Source organism: Triturus cristatus, chromosome 4_2, assembly GCF_964204655.1.
Source record: "Triturus cristatus chromosome 4_2, aTriCri1.1, whole genome shotgun sequence".
Classification (NCBI taxonomy): Eukaryota; Metazoa; Chordata; class Amphibia; order Caudata; family Salamandridae; genus Triturus; species Triturus cristatus.
This window is the reverse complement of record NC_140586.1, coordinates 191,790,551-191,815,271: the sequence shown is the minus strand read 5'-3', so window position 1 is coordinate 191,815,271 and position 24,721 is coordinate 191,790,551. Positions and strand designations below refer to the sequence as shown.

The 24,721-nt window shown below is 49.3% G+C and overlaps 1 protein-coding gene across 2 annotated transcripts in view; it reads right to left on the bottom strand.

Annotated features, from left to right (window-relative positions):
- Positions 1–24,721, bottom strand: part of TXN2 (thioredoxin 2) — a 102,504-nt gene that overhangs the window by 43,189 nt on the left and 34,594 nt on the right. Inside the window, exon 2 of one of the 2 annotated variants that reach the window (XM_085601112.1) lies at positions 14,641–14,751. The exons of the other annotated variant lie outside the window; for it this stretch is intronic. The gene's annotated coding sequence lies outside the window, so the exon portion shown is untranslated. The remainder of the gene's footprint in view (positions 1–14,640; positions 14,752–24,721) is intronic. 2 annotated transcript variants of the gene reach the window in all.

Here is a 24,721-nt window from a genome sequence, read left to right as displayed (position 1 = left end):
CGGGGTATTTGGATGCCCTAGATGCCTGGAGCCTGCTGCTTCGTTCAGGCACATGTTCTGGGACTGTCCGACACTCTACAGTTACTGGCACACGATTCACGCTACCCTAAAAACGGTCACAGGATTCCGGGACATGGACACATGGGAGGCGTGCGCGCTGGGAATTCATGACCGGCATAAGCAGCAGAAAGTGGAGAGAAGGTTTGCCTTCCTCATCTTGATCCTCGCTAAACGATGCATTGCCATGCATTGGAAGGCGCCGGGAGGGCCCCCTCTAGCGGCATGGGTGGGGGCTGTCAGGAAGTGGGGCAGAGCGGAGGAAACCACACTCAGAACGGAGGAAGCCCGTGGGATGCGCAAACACCCGATCTCAATGCCCTGGGCCATGTTAATGCACACATTCACGCAGGAGACGGAGGCCGCGGCGCACCCGAGACTGATAGACCCTCTGGGGGCACCCGCAACGCCGGAGTCTATCCCGGGTAGTGCGCAGGCAGGCCGGGCTCCTGGGGTCTCGCAGAGGTTGTCCCCCCGGGCCCCACGACCAGAGCCCTCATAGGCCATTTTGGATGCTCCCGCCCCCCCTGCCCCCCTCCTCACCTCCGCGTGCGCGACTACCCCGGTCCTTTCCCACACGATGGTCCAGCGTATGAGCGCGCAGCTCCCAGTACTCCCGAAAGGCGACACAGTGCACCCTCCCTTTCCCCGGTTTCTCCACCCCCAGTTAACTCATGGTTACTTAATGGCTGCACTTCCATAGCCCCTGCGACGCCCCTCACAGGGGGGGTAGTCCTACTGCATGGCACCCCTGCGGCAAGGCGATTATGGCGCGCTCCAGTAGGGTGCACCCAGAGGCTGGCCCGGGCACACATCTGCAGCCCCACTCAGGACAGCGACGAATGGCTTGAAGGGCCAGAAGGCTGCACGATTGTATGGACTGTGCACGGGTGCACTTGAAATGTAAACCTATGTGATAATGCCGATATCGCCTGTGCCCGTGTGTTATACTATCTATAAATGCCAATAAAGAAAGTTTTCAAAAAAAAAAAAAAAAAGACTTCTGTGCCTTACAAATGTCTGTCACCAAATATGCCACATGAGAAACGTTTAACATTAATCTTTTTGATTGCCAGGCGCATGTAGGAGTAACTGGGAGAATCTTTCTTCCAGAATAAGACTAACAAAATCTACTCTGAATTTGAATCCTCTGCGATTAAGATAGACGATCTGGTATCGGACACAAGGCTATAAACGACCTCTTACTGCTGGAACTTGGGCAAAGTTTACTGGCAGAATCAGCACAAGCTTTTGCCAGCGGTAGCTCTGGTTCTCCTTTGTACCTCTGCCTACTACAGGTTCTTATTAAAGCTCTGCCACTAGCCAATGTAATCTTGAATAAGCTATTTAACTAATCAATCAGAATATCGACAGTACCAGAGAGCTGGAAACATGCACAGCTTATTCCTTTGTTAAACAAGCATTTACAATGCAATGGTCTCGGCATTGTTAAAGTTAGAGCTATTGGCATTGCTCATGACATTATTTTTATTTATGTTTTTGTTTTTAAAACATTTAAAGAAACGGCATTGTTATTTACAATGTCAATAGCTTAATCTCTCAAATGCGAGACCTATTGCATTTGCACCCACACACAGAGCCAAACACACAAAGCCACCCACAGAGCCACCTACACAGAGCTATTCACATAGAGCAACCCATACACAAATAGAGCCACCCACACAGAGCAACCTACACACACACAGAGTTACCCACAGACAGACAGACAGCCACCCACGCATAGAGCCACCTACAAAAAAAGCCACACACACAGAGGCACACACATACACACACACACATAGAGCCTCCCCCACACACACAGCCACCCACACACACACAGAGCCACACACACAGAGCCACACACACAGAGCCACACACACACAAAGCCACACACACAGAGCCACACATAAATACACAGAGCCACATACACACACAGCCACACACACACAGACATTAGGGGGTGATGGAAACACTGTTTCGGTATTATGGGCGACAGACAGTCAATAACTAACACAGCATTCAAAATAGAGCTACCAACACCGACTGCAAAAATATGGCCACAAATAGTACAACCAAAGAAAACCTTGCGACTCCCTATGATGAAGGTGGTACGCAATTAACAAAAAAGCACAGTTCGAATACAAAAATCCCAGAGTGTGGGGGGAGGGGGTTACGTGATTATTTTGTTGCAGATCGTGATACATTTTTGGTGAAGACAGATCACGCAAGCTTTACAGACCATACAACGCCAAATGCTCAGATTTGTTTGTTTGAAGTTCTTCCAACCCTCTTAGCCAGCGGAGGAACAATGTAAAGGGCTGTCATTTACTAAACAGAGATTTCTAAAATACGTTTAAAGGGTAGAGGGACTCCCCGGTTCAGCCCTTAAAACATCCCGTAATCCGAGTCTTTTTGGTTAAATGACACCAGCGGCGGATCCCGGTACTCACCCCCAAATCCTAGTCGGCCGCATTTTACCTTCCGTGGTCCGTCCAGGCGCAAGATTCCGGGACCCGGAACTTTCTCAAAACTTCCCAAAAAACAATCCTGGCCAACGTCAAATCCTCCTGTGTTCGTTTTCCCCTCGCTGATGAGCTCCAGACGGCAGAAATCCTGGAATCACTGCAGCCAGACACAGCGCAAGGGGTGTGATGGGAGGAACAGCGCATGCCTATAGCAACTAGACCCACCTCCTGCCGAAAGAACCCCCAAACAAGCCCAACCTGCAGTACGAGGACGCCAGACAAGCGACAGTTACACACCCTCATCACTAGGGAAGGTATTCCAAACTGTCTGTGCGCCGCCCGCTGCGGAGTGCACCCTGGTGCCACTGAACCTGCAGCACTATAGATAGCTAGGCTTGATCTCAGTCCCGCTATGTAGGCGGTCTGAAGATGATTCTGGGATTTATTGTTTCAAGAGCCACCTGCTGGCTATCAGTAGATGGAACGGAAAATAGAATTTAGCGCCAACTTACGGAAGTATGTCATGCATCTGAGACAAACGTAGATGTCAGAAGTGGGATTCGAACCCACGCCTCCAGAGGAGGCTGCGACCTGAACGCAGCGCATTAGACCGCTCGGCCATCCTAACATACACAACAGTGCACAAGTGGCGTGGTTCCAAGTTGATCTAATGACGGAGTGGAGTGTAGTGTTAGGATTTCTGTCTTTGCAGTTAAAAAGACTTCCTATCCAGGGAGCACGTGGGGGTCAGAGATGTTTCTAAGAATGACTTCCGAACCTGGATACCAAGAGCTTCTACACTGCAGGCTCGGGTCGTCCCTGGACACTGCTCCATAATTTACTACCCCACACACAACATTCTCGATAGTGTGTGTAAATGTCGTCTTGATTCTGTGAGGAAATAAGAAATTCTTGGCAGCGTTATTGAAAAGTTGAGTCACTGCAGCAGACGCGGTAGAGCGGGGTTCAGGGCTGCACAGTTGTGGGTTGCGTTGGGTGGGGTTAATCCCCACAGCTCCTGCAAACATTCACTGCCTCCATTTTCGTGGTCTCATGTTTTTCAAACTGAACTGACTAAAAAAACAAAAGACGAAGAAGCGGGTTTCAAAGTTTCACAATGTTGCTGATTTGAAACAAATATGGTGAAAAGAGCTCTAAAGAGTTCTATAACTCGTGACTCTTCAGTCTTGGTGACTCGTTCAAGCACTGACGGTGATGAGCCCCGCCGCTGCTCTGTGGTCTTCACTCCGTTGGATTTGGGGGGGGGGGGGGTGCAATAGGAAACAATATTAGAGAGAACCCATCGGAGTCATTCTTAACACTCCACACCTACAACCCAGGCAGCCGGGCTCACTTCAAAGCTCTCGTATCTCGGCTGTGCAGGCTTCAGGGCGCTGGAATCATGAAGGGTCCGTCTGCCCCACACCCGCCAGCAAGCACCTCGCAGCCGAGTTGTCCCGCAAACCGAGCGCTGTACGAGTCACAGCGAAAAATTAGCTTGATCGTAAAAAGTCAGAATAAAGTTATTTTTTTAGGAGGAAATGGGCTTAGTAATAGATTTGCTGCAGCAGGACAGGAGCAAAAAAAACCTGCCCCTCGGAGACCTCCGTTGTGCGCCTTCGAGTTCAGCACAATTCGATCCTCCCTCCAGGTCACAGCGAAAACAAGCGCAGCCTTCGGTAGCCGAGACCTGCGGCGCTCAGGTTACCTTTCACCCCGCCTGACTGCGCTGCCGCTGCCCAGCCGGTGAAACGCAACCCTCCCTGACGACATTTTATCACAGCCCCCAGCCCAACAACAATGTGTCTCGTGCTGTGAAAAATCACGTTGTGTCTCCGAGCCGTGCATATGTCACCAGCCCCTCGGAGCCCTCCGTTGTGCGCCTTCGAGTTCAGCACAATTCTATCCTCCCTCCAGGTCACAGTGAAAACAAGCGCAGCCTTCGGTAGCCGAGACGTAAATAAACAGAGAACGTCCTTGTAAAAAAAACAATGAGATCAGGTGAGGGAGCAACGCCGGGACACCACCGCCTTTCTCCGAGGCACAGCAGAAAATGCCTCGGAGAAACGCCACGTCCTTTTCGGATTTGGGGGCGTGTTTTGCTGTTGTCTCCTCCCTGAGACTTCTCGCAAAAAACACGCCCCCCGATCCGAAAAGGACGGGGCTTCAACGGAGTGACTGGACCTCTTCTCCAGTGGCTGGCCAGCATTTAAGAGGCCAGCCAATGGAGAACAGGAGAGAAGAGGGGCGGGTGCAAGCCCCTCTTCTCAAAGTCACTCCAACTCATTAAATCTCGGAGCGAGACTGCGCAAGCGCAGCCTTTCGCAGCCGAGACCTAAAAAGCATCTACTGATTCCACCAATCTTAGAAATGTCGGGCAAATTTTGCTGCTCCTAGCACTCACTAAAATGTTGGAATAAATTATAATAATTTTTCTCAGTATCTGGTAGAACATAATCTTCTCCACAGCTCCCAGGCAGGCGTCTCTCCTGGCTAAAGTACAGAGTCAGCATTGTTAGGAGTATCAGAATTAATCAAGATTAATTAGATCTAGGGAACGCTGCTGTACTAGTACGCTTAGATCTGTCCGCAGCTTTCGACACAGCGTCCCATCCTATTCTCTTGGAATAACTCAGGAGCATGGGAATTAGAGGATCGACATGGTGTGGGTTCTTTTCTGATGGGCAGATATCAGATGGTATTGACTATCCCTGTTTACTTCCACAACCAAGTCTCAGAGATATGGTATCCTGCAGGGCTCCTTTCCGAGTCCAATGTAATTTAACATATATATGGCCCCTCTTGCATAATTCATTGAATCCTAAGACTTTAATGCGATATATCCTACGAGGATGACACACAGCCGATGAGATCAAAGTCGGGCTGAGTGGTTGAAAAAGAGCTGTTTAAAGCTCAATTCAGAAAAATCAGAAATTATTTTCTTCGGTGGTCTCTCCTCTGCCTGGTCCAACAATTAGTGGCCTGGGGAATTAGGAGTACCTCCTTGTCCAACTTCTACTGCTAGGAGTTTGGGATTTAAATTTGACAAAGATCTATCCTTTCACCCTGGCTCTCCCTACTATCTGCTTCATGCAGGAGCACCTGTTGAATAAAATTCTAAAAATTGTTCCAGATCATGCTCAGAAATCTGTTGTTCACACACTAAATACATCAAGGCTGGACTATGCCAATGCCCTGTATCTTGTATTTGCGGCTACCCTGGTCCAACGTTTACAGGTTGCTCTGAATACAGAAGTGTAATTTGTGATAACCCTAGAAGGAAATTAATTGCTCCCCAGCTTGGACATTTGCACTGCTTACCAGGTCAAAAGTGCAATGTTTTCAAGTCCTTTGTTCACACATAGAGCACGCTACAACAGGGGTTCAGAGTATCAGAAGGGCAGACTGAATCATAATCTTCCTGAGAAACAAACTGTTCCTCAAACCTTCACCTGTTGAAAGTTCATAAGATATGTCGGTAAGGAAAGGGTAGGTGTTCCTTTACGTTCCTTGGCATGACACTTTGAAATAGCGTACCGATCTCGCTCAGATCCACCTCTTCAGAAACAAGCACTGGCAAAGCCAACAGGTCTCAGCCCTATAATGTGAGCGCTGAGCTATTGGCTTTGCTAATGTTGGTTTGTCAAGTATTTTATTTTGGGATACGGTGGTACTGTACCTGCTGCACATGATGATGAACTTACAGCCCAGTACATGTAATAGTGTGGGGTAGGGACGGGAATGAACAAAAAATCTCCGTAGTTGGTTTTGTACGAAGAGGACACTGTGTGAAAGAGCAAAGCTTGCATTCTTGAATGGACTGGAAGGGCACGAACGATGGAGTGTAATTGGTGTAGAACAGAATTCAACAAGGAGCATAAGCAGCATGTGAATGTTGTTAAAATGTAATTGAAAGTGGTGGCAGCTAATGGGCAAAAAAAACGTGAAGGGAGTTTGTGAATGTTTTAAGTGGAATAGGAAGATGGAGAGGGGGTGGCCTTCCAGAAGGACAACAGTTGTGAGTTGTGGTTGTTTTCCAGTAACACAGGTGAAATACAAAAACAAGCATTTGCAATGCAATAGGTCTCGCATTAGGAAAGTGTGAGCAGTTGGCATTGCTATTAATAATGCAATACTAGCTATTGGCATTGTAAATGATAATGGCATGACTTTATGTGTTTGTTTTATAAAATAGATTAAAAAGTCATTGTCCTGAACAATGGCAATATCTTAAAATTTAGCAAAAGCGAGAACTATTGCATTGCAAATGCTTGTACCATCCATGTATATGACATGTAATGCCTCCTAGAATTGCTTGCTGTATTTTGTTGCCTCGTTTCATGTTTTCCACAACAAGCAATATGGCTAGGGAGAGGTTTTCAAAGGGAAACATCTCCCCCTTCATCTCACTTCTTGTCAGTCAGATCAAAGCAGCCTGGCATTGGAATGCCTGATTCCCTCCTCCCGTTGCGGAAGATCCTGGCGCAGCCATTTGCCTGGTGACACAGAAAGAGGTCTTTCCTTGCTCCTAATTAACGGAGTAATTATCACATTACTGAGATAACAAAGAGCCTGGGCTTTTGTTGAATCTTTCCCAGATCTAGCAGGCTTTTTTTAGGCAGAGAAAGACAATATGCAACCTAAAGTGGCGCTGGATAAATATAAAATAAGCGGCCAGTGGTGGATCTGGAACAGAGATATAGAAGAGAGGGGAAGTGAGAGCGGTCAACCTTGAAGCCGGGGAACCGAGATGAAGTCTCGGCAGGGACGCTTATCCTGTGAATCTGGGCAAATCACTTAATCTCCCGGTGCCTAACCAAATGAATGTAATCGTCTGCAACGCATCTAGTACTCATGTAAAGCGCTCTGCTACCTCCGGGTCAAATTCATGCGATATAAAACTCCAAAATAAAAAATATATATATCTATACTTGTTATCATTGATTATGCTTATTGTTACTTTGGTATGTTTCTGAAGTAATGACTGGGACAAGGACATGTGATGGTAAGGTAATGGCCTGATTAATTACCAGCAATATTCATCGCTCTGAGTCTCATCTGAGTCATTACAGCCCACTCTCCCTCCCTTAACATTCATGGTCTTCATTTAGGATTGTTATGGTACGAGGATGCAGTGAAAGTAAGCTTTTTATGACACCCAGCTGTGTGGGTGGGATTTTATTTTTACCATATCCGGTTGGTTCCTGTCTCAGATAGGTGGGATAACCCCATAAGTAATAATTGGGACGAGTGGGGATTACGAGTAACATACCACCATATTTCCATAACTTGATTTCTGTGAACCGCTAAGGCCCCGGTGCCACTGAACCTGTTGCGCTATTAATGACTATGCCCCTGCATGATACTAAAAGCATATAATTTGTTTCTGGACGAAAAATCGTGACAAGCTAAAAGTCACCCTGGTAGACAAGCCCATCCCAGTGAAAAGTTCTCTTGCAGAGACAGCCCTCGGAAGCGAAGGAGGGATGGACAAGGATCCTGTTGTTTGGAGTGGGCGGGGCAGTGCTGGGAAGAGGACGGTAACCACATTTGCCATAGGGATTTATGTAACTAAGGCGTAGGGCCTGGTGCGAAAGGGACACTGCCAGCAAAACACCCTCAGGCTGGGAAGGACGTCAGAGACCCTCGCGGTCAATGGCCGGCAGTGAGGAGGGCACATGTGTTTAGGACTAGTTCCACAGCATAGTAGAGGGACGATAAAGGAGTGTTCCGCATTTCACATAATAGGTGCCACATGCTTGTTTTTTTTTGGGGGGGGGGGGGGGTTTAGGAGCAAATAGCAGTTACGTCTTGGGATGGGTGGTGACGTATGAGCGCTCACCTGAGGGTTCGAGGGTGTCTTGGCGGGAAGTTGAGAAGAAGCAGCAGCGCTTGCTGTCGGATCGGAGGAAGGGAAAAAGAAGTTGAATACGACGAGTCGCCATTTTTAAAGTAAGAGCGCGCGTGGTGCGCTGCAATAAAACACTAAAAGCGCCCGCCATTGTTGAAGCCGGCGTCCCGAGTGCTGTGTGGGGCAGGATGTAAAATAAGTGTACGGCATTGTAAAGCGAGCATGGCCCACTCCAAATTAAAAATAAATAAATCGATAACTGCAAAAGAAAAACATTTGGGTGTGCTGTGCGGCCGGTCCCACAAGTGGGGGGTGTGGCTCTGCAGGAGGTAAGCAAAGCCCCCAGGTCAGCGTAGCTGCCTCGCAGGGCCTGGAATGTGTGGAGCAGCGCGTGTTTTCTCAGGGGTATTTCAGCTGTTTTGGGTGATTCCTTGCCGTGTACGGGTAGGAGCTCAAAGAACGGGGGTTGGGGGTCGTTCAGAGTGGCGAGCACGCCCATCCAACTGTTAGTTTATAAATTCAGAACTTGAAGGGGCTGTGGAAATGCGCTGAGCCCCTTCATTTGAGATACAGTATTTGAGGAGCGAATGCATATGGTTGCGTTTACCTGGAATTCACAGAGGCGGCAGTTCCCTCCCTGCCTGTGAAGAGCTAAACTGAAGTGAGGCCTGTAACTGAACTATTACACATGTTTACGGAACCACGTCTTCTTGGCCTTGCATGTTTCCTACATGGCCTAGTGCTATATTTAAGTCTGCGGACTTTAGGCAGTGCTGTTTTCTTAATATAGCGCTTTTTCTACCAGGATTTTGACATTTTCCCAAGCGCTCCCATTTGTGACATATAAAAGAGCTTAGGAAAAGGCATAGAAAGTGAGGGGCTCCAGTTCGTAATTAAGTCGAAATTAACTCTGTCATTTTTATCCCTACATGTTAATCCATGCTTTAAATGGTCCTGTGCTGTCAAGCTCCGAGTACCTCACATGGACATTGCCTGCTCTTGTCAGCAGTGACGTGGCTCTCGCGCTCTGAGCGGGGTGTGTTTGTATCCTTGGTGCGCGGCGCTGCTGCCTTCCGTTCACAGTTTGATAACCGGAGGAAAACGTCGCTATTGTTGAACTGCAGCCGACATCTCAGAGCCGCCTATTTTCACAACTGCCAACCTATTGAAGAAACGCGTTTATTGAAGGCGTTGAAGGCACAGAAGCACGTTGGGTCGGCCACAAGGGAATATCTTGTTTATTATTGGAGCCTGCTTTGCCGCATATCAGCATGAATGAGTCTTCGAAGTATCCTGAATAATGTAGTTTTATAATGTAAAGTTTTACTAGAGGAAGTATTTCTCACTACGATACAATTGCCAATCACGTCTTATAATGACTGCCTTGCATCACAGTGTGGTAAGTATTAACTGATGTCAGATCATTGGCAATCTCTTGCCGAAACAAGACAAGCCCGGAGGAGCGTGGCGCGCGTGCGCTTGGGGGCGGGGGAGCGCATTCCAGGAGGGGGAAAGGACCCTTTGAAGTGCTCCCAAAAGGCAGATTGCATGGCGGCACGATGCGCATGATTGTGCGCGTGCTAGCCATGCAATCCGCTTTTTGGGAGCACTTTTCAAACCCGCTTTCTATAGTCTCGCTTTGCGATCGCTTACGCAATAGCAAGGTCGAGACCTAAAAACAGTGTGGAGTGAGATGAAAAGCACATGTGAGAGAGAAAGGTGTTGTGGCACTGCTGCACTAATGGAGGCTACACCCTTGGAAATGGGAAGCAAACTCTAGGGACGGGAGAGAATGTGTAGATGGATAAATTGAAGCAGCAGAGTGTGGTTAATAGATTTGAGCTCGTGCATGGTGCCACTGCACTTAATGCACAAAGGGAAGCTATGGGCCAGGAAGTGTAGCTGTGCTAGCTATGGACGGGAGAGGAAGGAGAGGTGTGTCGGGGAAAGGGGTGCAGCAAAGAAGGGTGACAGCTGCTTGTTGTGTTATTATAGCACAGGCATGAAAGAGGACACTTAGTAGTTAACAGCGGAGCCAAGTACAAAATGTGTGGAAAGGAGCCGTGCGGTAGACCGTGTGTGATGGCCCCAGTGCGAGGAAGTAATAGGCTCCTTGGGTACTTTTAAAACCCAAAATGAAGCATAACGTGTTGTCAATTGCTCCCTGAAGCCACCATGTCCTGGTGCCACTGCAGCTGCTGCATGAATGGAAAGTGCTCAAGTGAAAGTGCAGATGCAAAGGGCAGGGACGAGAGAGGCGTCATGGAAGATCAGTAATGGGGTTTGTCACTGCGGTTTCAGAAGGATACGTCCTCATAGTTTTCAGGTGAGACTACTAGCAGTTACTTCATAGTGAATAAAAACGTGCCAGCGTGTCATTCGCGGTAGTGCAAGTCAGGAAATGGGCAGCCGTGCTTCTGAGACAGAAGTGAAACAAAGCATTCATCTGTGTTGGTTTCATTTTTGGGGTAGTGAGGCACTTCCCTTGCTGCACATCATAAAGTTGTGTAGGGCAGGGACAAGCAAGGAAGACTTGGAGGTGTTGTTTAGGGGGAGACAAGAACATACCTCGCTTAGGTCGGTTTGTAAGTAAAGGACAAGGCTTAAACAAGCATAGTTTGTATTTTAGAATAGGCTGGGAAGGCATGCAGGATGGAGTGTAATTGGTACAGAGCAGATTTCCACAAAAGCTCCAGGTAAACTTCAGGAACACAGGCAGCCTCTGAGTGATGAGACAATGTAAGTATAAGCAGTGGCAGAAAAAGGGGTAAAAGGACATGAAGGGGGCTGTGGAGCTTTAAAGTGGAAGAGGGGCATGGGGTGGGTGTAGAGAACAACGAGTGCGTTTCATGATTAAAAGAACACGGTAGAGAGACTACTGTCCCGGAGCCCAGCTTCACTAACAGAAGCTACGACGCTGGAAATGGGGGGGGGGGGGTGGAGGGGTAGGAGAGCGCTATGTAGAAATAAAGTGATAATCCCAGCTGAATGGGTTTGTGTAGGTAGGGCACTGTATACTGCACCTGCTGCACAAATGGAAGCTAGTCTAGTAAGTGCAGTGTCAGCGACAGGGGACGAAGGGGGGTTGGGGGAACTGGTAGTGGAGAGGTCACTAAAGCACTGGCAGCATACTTTTAGTTAACAACGGAGGCAAGTACACAATGTGTGGACGTGCGCAGTGGGGTGAACAGGCTCCTATTTAAAATATAAAATAAAACGATAGTCCGTGTTCAATATGTCCTGAATCCTCTGTGTCCTGGTGCCACTGCACCTGCTGCATGAATAGAAAGTGCTCCCTGGGAAGTGCGGGTGCAAAGGCTACGGACAAGAGACTGGGGGGCGTGCGTGTGTGGGTGGTCTTAAATGAGTAATGATGGGGAGAGTTCTGGTTACAGAAGTACATGTATGTGTAATTTGTAGATTAAAACCCAAGCAGGCAAAAAATCTTTTAACTATCAGGGATGCTGCAACATTCTGGGTAAGTCACTTATCTCTCCGTGTCTAAAAAAATAAGCATTGAAAATGTAATAGGTCTCGCCTTTGATTAAGTTAAAGCCATTTACTTTGCTAATGGTATTGTATAGCAAAGCAAATGGCTTTAACTTAATCAAAGGCGAGAACTATTGCTGAGAGAGCTTTGAGAAGTCTCCTTACTGGTATATATGTGCACAGTGAAGAAAGTGGACTGTCTGAGTACTACAAATATCTAAGTATATCTGCGAGTGCCTCAGGACTGGGAAATCAGTGAATACTGCAGGTTAGGACAGAGGTGCATAATGAGAACTCGATGGGTGCTTCACACAAGGAAGGCGGGTATAGAGGGGCATTGCATGAACTCTGCTGATGTTTCAGTAGACTCTTTTAACCGCTCTAGAAACACCCACCCTATGACCCTTATCTAGTTCTCTGCAACAATTACACACCGCCCCTCATATAAGGCATGCTCAAGACATTGGTGCCCTTCAATTTAAAAAGCGTTACAGCCTTGCTTCAGAAGATTCGAGGTACTACATGCGCAACCAAGTGAAGGGCGCGGCCAAAGTACAGCTCATGGACTGTTACAGTTGCGGACGGAAATCACCTGCATGGCTGTGTATCGCTGTGAGTCTCCCCGCCACTCAACGTGTTGTTCGAGAACATTATTTATCAATTCACAAACAGACATTTCCTCTTATCGACCAACCCCTGTCCCCTTTTCAACCAGTATAAAATCAAAAATATTCAAAACACGAGTAAAGCGGCATACGAAATTGCACTAATTGTACGGCTCACTCAAAGGACATGCCCCAAACTCTTTCAAACCCACCATTATTATTTTATTTTTAAAATAAACAATTCGAGAGAATCTTTTAGCCGTAAGCTGTAATGCAGCTGTAAGCGCTATACTACCACCTAACTCAGTAAATCTGGACACTACCCGAACGAGGGACTAGAGGCAAGTATTTGAGTAAGATTGGTGGGTGAGAACAGGAAGCCCTGGAATTGCCACTCGAACACCACATAATTGCACAACAGAGCAGTCGTCTCTACCAATATGGGCATCATATAACTTTATGGACATCTTACATGTGACCTTGGTTAGGATCTTCTGGTGGACTGGTGCCCAGGGCATAAATATCTGCTGGTTTGCGAAGAGTCTACAGCTCAAATGGAAGAGATTCAATTCACCCACACACTTCACTGGTACACTTTTGAACCACGGGCTCATACCCATCAACTCCTTGACTCCAGCCCACCCCACCACGGGTTCACACCCGTCAACTCCTTGACTCCAGCCCACCCCAAATAAAGCAGTCATTGAATATGCTTTTTAACGTGGTGATATTTGAGGGTGGACAAAAAGTGATATAATCTATACATCGATAAAGAAAATATATTTACGGTGTGATTAGCGTCCCTTTAGAAAGCACTCCATTGTCCCCACGCGCCTCCAACAGGTGAATAGCGTTTGAGGGGAAGGGTTTGCTCAGAGCCACGTGCATGTGTGTTCCATCCTGTGCCTCGCACCCCATTGTTGTTGTGGTATCGGCATGGACTGAGACTGCGAGGCAAGCATGGGCTGCCCTTGAGGAGAGCGAGGTCCTAGTGTGTGTCTTAAGGACTCCTCCTCCAGCTGTGGTGAGGGACCAGTCGCACCCCCTTGCTTACGCAAATAAAAGTAAGGTGCGCAGATGCTATTCTAAAAGCATGCTGCTCCGCAAACATAATTAAATAAAAAAAAAATTATATATATATCTTTGTTTTGGGGGGTAAATTAAGTTTAATGATGGTGCAAGTCGGGCGAGCTGCGAATTTTTAAAAGACGCTCGGGCACCATTGGTAACCTCGCATTTTAAGAAGAAGACACGCGGGCGCCATTACCGTTGTGCCGTTAAAAAAAACATACAGTGTTTCAAAAATAGAGTTGGGCGAGACGCACACAACAAAGAAAAGTCACACGGCCGCCATTGTTAAAGTGCAAGCATGCATGCGGCATTGCAAAAAAATAAATCATTACACACAGCGAGAAGGTGAGGAGGCCGCGAGTCGGAAGGGCTGCGAGTCGCTCTGTGCGCTGGCAGAGGCAGCGAAGGGGGAGGGGGGGGGGTAGGGGGGGGCAGCCTGAAGGAGGTGCTGCATGTGAGGAGCTGTGTCTCAGGAGAGCGTGTGAGGCTAGCACAAGTTCCACGCCGTGCGTTTGTAGGTAACTCCGGCAAGCTGCATACGCGAAGCAGCCGCTTGGTTGCCATGACAATAGAAAGCTATTGGCACAAGATGGCGTCGGACTGTCCACTCTCTGTACGTACGCATGCATGTTTAGCTTTGGATGAATGGCGAAAGCAGCCATCTTTGTCCATCCGTACGCATGCATGTAAAGCTTTGGAAGAATAGATAGCAAAAGGAACTCGCATGGCTAGAACAGCGCATGCGTGCTGCTAACGCCAGGCAAGACCTGAAAAATCTTCATCAGCATGTTCTCTGACGTGCTATTTAAGGGTTATGTTACCGCCTTGTAAATGGAGCATAGGAGGGGCACCAGTGGGCTCCATGCGGAGACTGAAGTCAGCCGAAGCCAAAGTAAACAAGGCCTCTCTGGAAGACACAGCTTGACATTTGACGTCTGTCTTTGATTGTACAGCAAGTGGCGAGATAAGACCAAGATTTACAGGCCTGTTTACAGAAAGGGAGCTCTCGGAAGGATACCTGGAAATAAGACATGGGAGGGACAAAGTGAACCTGGAAAGCCTAAGCCAGCAAATGGCAAGAAAGAAAATGCGAGTTACAAACCACAAAGCCAATGGAAAGCAAGGAGCAGAATGCATTCCCAGGTCAACTTTCTGAAACTCCCCAAGATGTCTTTCGCGTACCACACAGCTGTGCAGTCTGGTAGGCTGCTACCTAAAAAAGAACGAAAACAATTTTCTGTTTAAATAGGGATGACTGGGAGCTATCGATGACCTACCTTACTGCAAGCGTAGAGACACTCCGTTGGGGCAACTGATGTGTGGTAGAAGGGTTATTTCATTCATGTATTCATTAACTCGCTCACTTTGTCTTTGGCCATGAGCAGGTCAAAGCTCGCTTGACGACAAGGAGATGCCCAGTGATGCCATAGTCAGGTAGCTCTCCGCAGCCTGTCAGGTGTTACACAGGCTAGTTTTAATTCAACCTCAATGCGATGCACCAACTCGCCAGCCCAGTTTTCCACAAGCAACAATGCAATCAAGCTGCTCAACCAGTTTGCCAAAAGCCTGCAGTTAAGTAGTCTGAGAGGCTGAAGCAGGCCCCTCACCACACATGTTCACAGTCTTTAGTTAGTGGGCTGGTTTCTCTCTCACCTGGTTCCCGAATAGCTACATCCTCATTCACGCTCTTTCACAAACAGCTTCTGTGTTGGGGACAGTTCCTTGCTACAGTGGTAGGATGGTCAAGGATTTATTTCCACTGTATTCTGCAGTGCCTACGGGTGCAGTGGCAGACGGTCAGAAGGTCTGCTCTGGGTCTCGCCTTGCACCTGTCCTCTTCAATTCAGATGATTGCATAAAATGATGCCCTCAATCGCCTGGCCACAGGTAGCCCACCCACCACCGCACATTCCCGGGCTGCCAACGTTGCTCCTAAACCCATCATGGAGGAGGACAGTCTTAGATTCCCGTTCCACTAGGAGGGTGGGTGGTGTGGTGAGAGATGGCCTCTCTCCAGTGTGCAGCCAGCAGTAGCCCACAGAGAGAGAATCAGATCTCTGTCTTTGAGGTTCTCCCAATGAAGGTCGTTACGGTGCCCCCTCCCACCAAGCACCACCAGTTCCCTAGCCAGTGTTCACAGTCATCTACTCGGCCGTAGTCCAGTCAGCCCAGCAGTGGCGCGGCCTCTCCTCCGACGCCACTTGTCAGTGCTACACACCTCTAGCCCACTGATATACCTTCATCGGATTTCTCCCTTCAGCGCTTTCCTCAGACGCCTCCAGCTCAGTTTTGTTAGCCAGAGGGACTCAATTTGGTTAACATCTTCTAATGTTCAACCATGAGAACAGGCAAGATAATTACAGATTTGCAGTGGATGCATGGGAGTGTTAACAATGGCGTTGACCACGTTGCACCGCAGACCATGCCCCACAACAATGAAGATGTTGATGGCTCCTGGAGAGTCGTTTGTGACAGAAGTAGAGTTGGCCACCACTCAGGTCTTGACTGTAATCAGTCAATCAGGTCACTTCTCCAGGCAGGTGCAGCACACAGCTACAGATGCAGGTTTTCCACAGGTCCAGAAGGAAGATGGTGCCACAGACTTCCTAGGACGTGAGTTTTGTCTTGAGGGAAAGAGGCAACCCTGCAGGCGTTCAACTCCAGGCTCTTCCATTTACATGCTGGTGCAGATACCCAGGCCCTCATTGGTGATGAGTCAAATTTGTGAACAAAGTATTGGCTGCAGAGACCAGTATTAATCCTCCTATTGAGGGCAAGCCTTGGCAGTCAAACCTTTTACATTTCTTGGCACTCGCCAAAATTGCACTTGCATGCTACCAGTAAGATAACCCTGTGTGATGGATATGCAGCCTTAGCTTGTTAAACTGCACAAACATATGCGTAGGACCCCATTTATAAGTGAGGAACAGATCTTTACAGTGGGAGTCAGTAGGCAATTCCCGCCAAAGGGTTATTGGTAAAACACCAGCTCTGCCAGCTGACTTGAAACTAAGCTGCCATTACTGCCAGTATCTCATAACCAGGATAAAATGTGACCACTCTTGACAGATCTGCTGGACGTCATGAGCTTCCGATCTGTCATTTTCTCTTTTTGGAAACTTCGCTGAGTGGGTAAATTAGTGATAAAACTGTCTGAAATCACCAACCTCTTTAGTGCCTCCAATGCCCTTGGCCTCATACAAAAGGTTCATGCTCCAGCTCCCCAGGCTGTGAGGAGGTAGCCCATCAGATCCTTCAATGCAACTACATTTCTCCCAGCAGAGTGAAACCTACACTTCAAACTTTCTTGTTTGGGAGCTGCATATCTGTGGAGCTGGCCTCTCTTCATAAACCAGCCTGAACAGATCACCAGAGGTTGGTGTTGGAGGTGGCGGAGGAGGGGAAATCAAGAGACAATCATGCCAGGATTGAAAAGGTCCCTCAAAATTCAAAAGGTCCAGCCTACCCAAATGGCCAAACCTGGTCATAATTGAAAGATAAATAACGCCCCACTTGATCAGTAGATTGTTCAATGTTTAAACCTAGCAAATGGGGAGGACCTGGTCCCAGATGCAGTAGAGAAAACGCAGAAGAGTCAGAAGTGAAACTACTGGTAAAGCTAATATCCTTGCAAACTGGGCCTAAATCTAGGATGCCCGCAACAAAATGACCTTGTTGCTGGACCTGTGGAAAGATGGAAAAAATGAGCTGACTCCTTGACCCGGTCACTCCACTCCACTCCGCACGGCCCCCGTGTGCCCAGATTCTGCTGCTGCTGCCTTCTTGGCCTCTCTTGCTGCCGCCTCTCCTTAAGGCCCCTGCTCTCCAGGCTTGCCCTCGCTCTCCCGCTCCGTCTTCCCGCTCTTTCCACCCCCCCTTACGCTCCCCGCCGCTGCTCTCCTGCGGCCCCACCTCCTTCTCTTCCCAGCTGCTCTTCCCTCCCACTTCGCCATATATGGCGGGGACCGCGCGTACGCGCAGCGGGTGCGCCAAAGGCAAGCCCGTCTATGCCCGTCCACGCCTGGACCGCGCCCAGCGCCAGAACCCCTGGACCCCGTCGGAGCCAGCCAATCCGACAGAGATACGACGCCGCCACCCTCAACGCACTCAACACCGGCAGACAGCCAGCCTGCTACCAAGCCAACCTGAAACGCACCCACTGAGCATTCACCTGCCACGCCTGCAACTTCACCTGCACCCGATCCTGCACCGCACCCACCAAGTCAGGCTCCAGCAACGACCACCTCAAGTGCATCTTGCTCAACACCCGCTCCATCCACAGGCACGCCGTCGAACTCTGGAACCTTCTCGACACAACATCACCAGACGTCGCCTTCCTCACAGAAACATGGATGAACGCCTCCTCAGCTCCCGACATCGCCATAGCCATCCCAGATGGCTACATGATCGCCCGGAAGGACCGCGTCAACCAAGCCGGAGGAGGCATCGCCATCGTCCACAGAAACACCATCCGAATCAGGACCAACTCCGACGACACCCTCACCGCCGCCGAACACCTTCACTTCCAGATACACACCGACCCCAAGACCACCCTCAGAGGCACCCTCGTCTACAGACCCCCGGGACCACGCACACAATTCAGCGAAGCCATCGCAGACTTCGTCAGCCCGCACGCCCTTACCTCCTCAAACTACATCCTCCTAGGAGACCTCAACTTCCACCTGGAGAACAACAATGACAGCAACACCGCCACCCTGCTGGACAACCTCGCAAACCTCGGACTCAAGCAACTGGTGAACACCCCCACCCACATCGCCGGCCACACGCTTGACCCCATCTTCTCTCTCCTCCAGCAAGCACATCTCCTTCAGCCACTCTACCGGACTGCACTGGACAGACCACAGCTGCGTCCACGTCAACTTCAGGAGAACCACGACCCACAACCACCCTCAACAGGTTCCACGCAGAAGCTGGAGCAAGATCACCGCCGACCAGCTCACCACCTCCCTCAGCCAGAACCCCCCCACCAACACGACGGACCCCAACGAAGCAGCCCGCAACCTCACACAGTGGCTCACCAACTGCGCCGATGACCTCGCACCACTGAAGAACCCCCCCAGCAGACACGACAGCAAGAAAGCCTCCTGGTTCACCAACGACCTCAAAAACTCCAAGAAAACCTGCCGTACCCTCGAGAAAGCCTGGCGCCACGACCAGACTACAGAAAACATGACAGCCCTCAAGAACGCCACCCGCAAACACCACCAACTGATCCGCACCACCAAAAGGACCACATTCAAAGAACGACTGGACAACAAATCCCACAAAAGCAAGGAACTCTTCAGCATCGTCAAAGAGCTCTCCAGCCCCAGCGCCTGCAACAACGACATCACACCCTCGCAGGACCTCTGCGACTCACTCGCCTCGTTCTTTCACCGCAAGATTGCCGACATACACAAGTTTCGGCGCACAGACCGCGCACCCTACCACCGATCCGGCGCCCCCCCACCACCACCCTCCGCACCTGGACAACGGTCAGCACCGAAGATACCATCCACACGATGAACACCATCCACTCCGGCTCCCCAACCGACCCCTGCCCACACCACATCTTCAACAAAGCCGACTCCATCATCGCACCCCAACTCCGGAACATTATCAACAGCTCCTTCGCATCCGCCACCTTCCCAGACAGCTGGAAACACGCCGAGCTCAGCGCCCTCCTGAAGAAACCCACCGCAGACCCCACGGACCTCAAGAACTTCCGCCCCATCTCGCTCCTCCCCTTTCCGGCCAAAGTCATCGAGAAGATCGTCAACAAACAACTCTCCGCCTTCCTCTAGACCAACGGATCCCTCGACCCCTCGCAGTCCGGCTTCCGAGCAAACCACAGCACCGAGACCACCCTCATCGCACCCACCGACGACATTAGGTCCCTGCTCGACAACGGGGAAACAGCTGCCCTCATCCTCCTGAACCTCTCGGCAGCCTTCGACACCCTATGCCACCGCACCCTGATACAGCGCCTCAGCAACATCGGAATCCAAGGAAAGGCCTTGGAATGGATCATCTCATTCCTCGCCGGCAGAACCCAGAGAGTCCGCCTTCCCCCGTTCCGGTCCGTGGCCACCGAAGTCATCTGCGGCGTCCCGCAAGGATCCTCGCTCAGCCCCACCCTCTTCAACGTCTACATGAGCCCCCTCGCAGCCATCGCACGCCAACACAACCTCAACATCATCTCCTACGCCGACGACACCCAGCTGATCCTCTCCCTCACCAACGACCCCGCCACAGCCAGAGCCAACCTCCAGGAAGGAATGAAAGACGTCGCGGAATAGATGAAGCTCAGCCGGCTGAAACTGAACTCAGATAAGACGGAAGTCCTCATCCTGGGAACATCCCCCTCCGCCTGGGACGACTCCTGGTGGCCCCCTGCCCTGGGCTCCGCTCCAAAGCCAACGGACCATGCTCGCAACCTGGGCTTCATCCTGGACTCCTCCCTCACGATGACCAAGCAAGTCAACGCCGTCTCGTTATCCTGCTTCAACACCCTGCGCATGCTCCGAAAGATCTTCCGGTGGATCCCCACCGACACCAGGAAGACGGTCACCCAGGTCCTCGTCACCAGCCGACTGGACTACGGAAACACCCTCTACGCTGGAACCACAGCCAAACTACAGAAAAGACTCCAGCGCATACAGAACACCTCTGTACGACTTATCCTGGACACCCCCCGCTTCAGCCACATCTCTCCCCAGCTGAGAGACCTGCACTGGCTCCCCATCAGCAAGAGGATCACGTTCAGACTCCTCACCCACGCACACAAGGCTCTCCACGACATGGGACCCACATACCTCAACAACCGCCTCACATTCTACACACCCACCTGCCACCTCCGCTCCGCCAGCCTCGCCCTCGCCACCGTCCCGCGCATCCGCAAGACCACCGCCGGAGGAAGATCCTTCTCCTACCTGGCGGCCAAGACATGGAACTCCCTCCCCACCCACCTACGACTGACCCAGAACCATCTCTTCTTCAGGAAACAGCTCAAGACCTGGCTCTTCGAGCAGTAGCGGATCCCCCTCCCCCCAGCGCCTTGAGACCCTACGGGTGAGTAGCGCGCTTTACAAATTCATTGATTGATTGATTGACTCCTGGTAGAGCTAGAGTACACCATCCAGGAGAAAATAATGTGTTCAACTGGTGTCAGACAAGTATCCGAACAACTGGAAGTACCTCCATTTAGGACATCATGAAAAACAGAGATCCCCCAGGATCCACAATGTTGCCCCAGCCAGCAGCTGCGAAACCAACATCATCATCATCTTGACGAACACGTTTTTATCATCTTAGACCCTCCCTGCACCATGAGATGCCTGCACTTACCACTCCAGCTTTCCCCTGGGATACTTGAGAAATCCGGATTTCAGGCTCTGGCCTAGAGTCCTGTGCCATCAGCTGGAGACCACCTCCCTACTTTCAGAATTTTTGGAATTATCTTCCCACCTAAAACTGCCCTGGAGACTTTGTGGTTTAAAACCACTGAGTCACAACCTTTAGTCAAAGCTAATGTGGTATTCCACTAGCCCCTGGACTTCCTGGAGCCTTTTGTCGGTGCCCTCTGACCCACTGCTACCCGCACCATAAAAGCTCTACGACTGCTACTTAGTTCTAACATGCATGTATTTTACCCCACTGATGACCTAGGTACACCTGGGGTGAAATGGCACTTTAGCCATCCTCTGGCCTCTACAGTAAAGTGTAGAGCAAATCACTTCCAAAAAGACTCAAGAGCAACCAAATAGTCCCAATAGGATAACACTGGAAATATATTAAACTAAAATCTAGTGGGGAGTAGCTACAAATGTGCTTGGGTTAGTTCGCTGACCCAGAATGTGCTAAGCACTTCTGGGTTTTGGTGTATACGCGTGTTTAAATGTGTAGAAGATTTACACTGAGAGTAATTTGGGCATGCCAGGTTTCTAAACTACTAACCCCGAACCACCTCATAGAGCAAGCATTAACTGCTTGCCCCCACTACTCTGAGAGAGGCAAGTGCTAAAAGGGAGTACTAGGTCAGTCACTTTTGAGTTCAATAGTATTGTGGCCCCAAGAAATCAGTGGAAAATAACAATAATTGTTCTAGTTACTGCCAACTAACATCTGACTGCTTTGGGATCCTAAGAAATGGCATCAAAATTGATCTGTAAGTAATTGTTCCAGTTCTGACTTGCGTCTGAAGAGAATCGTCAGTCACCTTGTCATTTCCTTCACTGTGGAAGTAAGGCAATGTTTAACCTCTCTTGAAAAATATCAAATGCCACCCCTGTTCTTTAAATGAACTTACGTCCTAGGTCTTTACTGTCCATTGCAACTAAACAATGGAAAACTCAATTAACAGAGAGCTTTCTCTTTTTCAAGAGCAGCACAGTCTTCATGATACAGTACAAGCCAGATTCCAATGTTCTCACCAAGTGTTGGTGACAGACTTCAACAATGTTCTTTCAATTCTCAACAAGAGTGTATCTTAGAACCTTTTCTGCCTGATCTGTCCAAGGTCTTCAACACTGTCTTTCACCCTATCATACTGTTTCTGTTTGCCTTGGTTGGTTTGAGAGGCACCTAGCCTGGGTATCTTATTTTTTTCACAACTTCTCTCAAGCGATTGCCATTCTCTCTTTTCTGTATATCCTTTAGAACTCCCCCATCTTGTCCCCTGGGATCTACTTTAAGGTCTATCCTGTTCAGTATACATATGTAGCAGTCCTCACCAAATGCATGGATGTGCTCATACTAAACAATGACAACAGAAGCCCTGCTAGGCAACATGAACTCTCGTTTATCGGACTCCTGGTGGTCAACGATAAAGGGGACTATTTCAGTCTTCAAGGACAATTGTTTTTCAGGTATCCTCTTTGACCAGTCTCTGTAATTGTATCCTTGGGTGAAGAATCTCCTTTGTTTTTAGGTCTCGGCCTGATGAAAGCAGCGCATGCGCTGCACTCGTCATATGAGGGCTTCTTGGAATCGGTACGATTCCAGAAGCTCGCTTTCTGCTCCGCCTGTGTTTTGCATTGGTACGCGTCATTTTGCATCACCAATTATGCAAAACCGGGTGTTTGGATTGTCCAGGAGGGTTTTTAGTCCCTCCTGAGTACCACCCTGTCTCCTTTTGGCCCCGCCCACCAGGATTGCATCTTTTACTGTCGGCGGGAGACAGTGTCTCCTAATTAGCCGCTAAGCACTCTTTTTTTGGTATAGCTTTTCGCCATCCCTCGCTGATTCTCAGGCTTTCTTTAACGTCCCCCCCTACACAAATGCCCACAAGTCGGGCTCCTACATAAGACCCTGCTTCTTAAAATATACGTTTATGTTGTATTTCGGAGATAATTGTGTACATGATTTGTCCTCTGTGTTTTTGTGGCCAGCAGCCCTGACGCGCGGAAATACTGGTGATAGAAGGATGAGGGAACTCAAGCACATAGTATATGATGTGGCACACCACTTGAACCCGTCACCAAAGGCGCTGACGTAAGACCGCGAATTAGCTCAGTGCACAGCTTTTCATGGTGCTTTTAAAAATATACGTCTATGTTGTATTTCGGAGATAATTGTGTACATGATTTACCTTCTGTGTTTTTGTGGCCAGCAGCCCTGACGCGCGGAAATACTGGTGGTAGAAGGATGAGGGAACTCAAGCACATAGTATATGATGTGGCACAGCATTGAACCCGTCACCACAGGCACAGACGTAAGACCACGAGATACCTCTGAGGGTTCGCGCCTGTATTCGAGACCGGTGTGAAATAATAGCGGGTGTTACGCTCATTGGTGTAATACCATCATCCCTTCTAACAAGGTCCCTGTGCAGCAAAGGGTTAATACTGGTGCAATCTAGGAACAGCATGCCCACCTACCTCGCGCTGGGTTGGCACAGTGAAGGGATCATGTTTACGAGGCAGAGCCGTGGACACCCTGGGGGCGGTGGAGCAGAGGGAGAGAGAGAGGCGCCCCTGACAAAGCACTTCAAAATGGCGCAGGAGAGGCCACGGTCAGTGCACAGCTTTTCATGGCGCTTTTTAAAATATACGTCTATGTTGTATTTCGGAGATAATTGTGTACATAATTTGTCCTCTGTGTTTTTGTGGCCAGCAGCCCTGACGCGCGGAAATACTGGTGGAAGAAGGATGAGGAAACTCAAGCACATAGTATATGATGTGGCACAGCATTGAACCCGTTACCACAGGTGCTGACGTAAGACCGCGAACTAGCTCAGTGAACAGATTTTCATGGCGCTTTTTAGGTCTCGCCTGAGCCAGCGCATGCGCTGCTCTGGCGAGACTTTTAGTAAGTGGGCTTCAAAAAGCAGACCACAGCTTTTTGTGTGGCCTAGAGCGTGCGGTTACAGGCACAGGCGCCATCTGGCTTTCCTGTCTCGCCATGGCTCATTAGGTGCATCGCTCGCGGGCACCGTTACAGCCCGCGATCACTTTCACTTTCATGGCTGCTCGGCCAATGCTTGTTTTTATTTCCTTTTAGCGCACGCGAGACTCCTCGCTCGCACATCTGCCCGTCATTGCTTCCGTCCTTTCGGCGCCTGTCACTCTGTCTGAGCACACTCGCTGAGAGTAATGGGCATCCGCTTTTAAGCAATGCTGGTTTTATTTGCCGATTGCTTTGGTGTTCAAATAATAAAAGAAAATTGTCATTGTATATGTGGCAACATGCTCCATAATTTGTATTTTCTTGTCCCATAATTTTGCCATTCTTGCCACACAATATGTTTTTTAAATGCCGAAAACTTTGTGTGGGGCCCTTATCACACTTTTTGGCACATTCAAAAGGGGGATGTTACGGAGACAAGTTACCATCACCAAACTAATTTCTGGACGTGGTCGCCTATCGCCACCTGCAGGCCAAAACTATAATTTGTGTGCTGTAATCATATGTAATCAATTTCTGGACGTGGTCGCCTATCGCCACCTGCAGGCCAAAACTATAATTTGTGTGCTGTAATCATATGTAATCGCCACAAGAAAGATCTGAATGGCGTCTGTTGATAGGGTTGAACGTGTGATTTTAAGAATTTCTGCCTACAAAAGGTATTCCCTGCTCTTGTTTCCAAACATCCTCTCTTCATTCTTCCCTGGTTCATGTCACCCTTACATGTTCCATTCCTTCGTTCCTTCTTACATGTTTGCTCCCTCGCTTTCTAACACTCT